This window comes from Dipodomys spectabilis, unplaced genomic scaffold (assembly GCF_019054845.1).
Source record: "Dipodomys spectabilis isolate Male_0828 unplaced genomic scaffold, ASM1905484v1 ptg000089l, whole genome shotgun sequence".
In the NCBI taxonomy this organism is placed as follows: Eukaryota; Metazoa; Chordata; class Mammalia; order Rodentia; family Heteromyidae; genus Dipodomys; species Dipodomys spectabilis.
The window spans coordinates 17,282,671-17,285,028 of record NW_024870766.1 but is presented as its reverse complement, the minus strand read 5'-3'; the positions used below and the strand labels follow the sequence as shown (position 1 = coordinate 17,285,028).

Genomic DNA, 2,358 nt, shown 5'->3' with positions numbered 1-2,358 from the left:
TGAAGAAAAAGCCAGAAGGCAATGACTACCTAAGAGAGGACCAACTTGTTATGCTTGCTTCAGCAGTACATAGGTTAAAATTGGGAAAATTAATTTGCAGAACCTGAAGAGAGTCCATTGTGCGCTGCTGATTTATAGTCAATGGTAGAGTCTATGCATGGTATGCTTAAATACCTGAGTTTGATCCTTAGCACAAAAAGAAAAGTCAGTTGTAAACTGCCAGAGCAAAGAGATGTCCAGAAGATAGGGACAACCAGATGCTAATGGCTCATGCCCGTAGGCCTAACTATTTAGGAGGCTGAGATCTGTAGAGTCACTGATCAAGGCTATCTTCAGCAGTAATTTTTTTAAATAACTAAACATTTATTTACTTTGCACTAAGACTTTATCTGAGTACATAACTAAATTGTTTCCATCCCACCCCATCTTGAAGGGTTAGTTTGTGAATGTTATAAAGTAGATAGGAACAGTTTGAAGGACTGGAACCAACATTAACTGACAATGAACAACTTCCATCTAAATCATCATAAAATGTTTAAGTAAAAAAAAGAAAAAGAAAAAAGATACAATGAGGGCCTTCAATAGAAAGATCCTCATTTGATCTAATACATTCACTCTTGGCTAGACTGTAACAAAATGAAAACAGCATCACTGTAATACAAACTCCCACTATAGCACATTGTACATGCCTCTGTTCCAAGCCCATCCCCTGTGCCCTTCCAATTCAATTATTTCCCAGCCTGTTTGGCCTGCAGACAAAGGAGTATAGATCTTCTCTTTGGTCCAGTCTTTGTTATAAGACTGGTATGTTTGGGTATCAGCTCAGTAAACAAGGCAGCTGAGATCTGCCAGATCGTCAATAAAATCAAACAACTGACTGATATCATATGTGATCGAGGGGCTATTGGGATTCATTCTCTTCAGATGTTCTTCATACGTTTTACAAACACCTTCCATGCATTCATTCACAGATTTATAGTGTAAGTTCTGCCTTCTGGCCTCTTGGTAGGCTGCACCAGCAAAATGGTGTGAGACATTGCGCTAAATGCTTTGCTGCTGCGGCTAACACCACTGCCACACACAAGCTCTTCAGCAGTAAATCTGCTAGACTTTCTCTAAAGTAACTAGCAAAAAAAAAAAAAGCTAGAGCTATGATTCAAGTGATAGAGTACCAGCTGAGTAAGCAAGCCAAGCAAACATGAAGTTCTGGGTTCACACTCTTATACTAACAAGAAGAGAAGAAAGGAAAGGGGGAAGAGAAAAAGCTCTGTGCCAGTAGCTCATGCCTATAATCCCAACTACTCAGGAGGCTGAGATCTGAGGATCACAGTTCAAAGCCATCCTAGGCAAAAATGTGAAATTTTTACCCAATTAACCATCAAAAAAAGAACAAATATAGCTGTGGCTCAAGTGGTAGAGCACCATCCTTGAGCACAAAAGCTCAGGGACAACACCCAGGTCCTAAGGCTTTTATGCTCAAAGTTAGTGCTTCTACCACTTGAGCCATAGTTTACTTCCCCCCCCCACACACACACACACAAAAAAAAGAGTCTCATAGACTTTCCTGCCCAGACTGGCTTTGAACTTTGGCTCACTTTGATCCTCAGATCCTCAGCCTCCTGAGTGGCAAGGATTAAAGGTATGAGCCACCAGGGCCTGGCATCTTTCTTCTTTTTTTCTTTCTTTGATAGGGTCTCAGGCTGGCCTTGAACTCATGATTTGAGTGCTTGGATTACAGATATGCAGCACCACACCTAGCCAAGATTCCTAATAAAACAGTTGGGATTTTTTCAGAGGCTTAAAAACCAAAGCAAGATGAGATTTTTTTTTTTTAAAGGGGAACTGCAGGAATAGTGTTTAGTGAAAATCAGAAATTCTGCTTTGTGCTTTCCACATAAGCAGCTAAGAGCTGATCACTAAAAATGATTCAGAAAGCCCTACAAATTCATGTAAGTCAAGAGGCTCAAATTTTCATGCTTGCCTGAGATTTCCTAAACCATCAAGGAGATACCTATCTGAAAAGTTACACTTACTGAAGTAATGTGTTCTGTTCCATCACTACAATGGTAAAATTGATTGTGTGTACCCAGGTCAAACTGCAAGGCTGAACAAAAAGTCTATAACCCAAAAAGAATGATGAACTTTTTTGCTGCTTGTGCCTGAGAAGGCAGAGAGTAATACCAAACTTAAGTGCTTAGATGTGACTTTTAAGGGCACAGTTGTTGAAAATATACTTTTAGTTGGGCACCAGTAGGTCACATCCCTAATCCTACCTATTCAGGAGGCTGGGATCCAGAGGATTATAGTTCAAAGCCAGCCAACTAGAAAATGTCTGAAGACTTCATCTTCAAAATAACC

The 2,358-nt window shown here is 40.0% G+C and overlaps 1 pseudogene; it reads right to left on the bottom strand.

Moving 5' to 3' along the window:
• Positions 1 to 728: 728 nt before the first annotated feature.
• Positions 729 to 1,037, bottom strand: LOC122111872 (annotated as a pseudogene).
• Between the last annotated feature and the right edge of the window lie 1,321 nt (positions 1,038 to 2,358).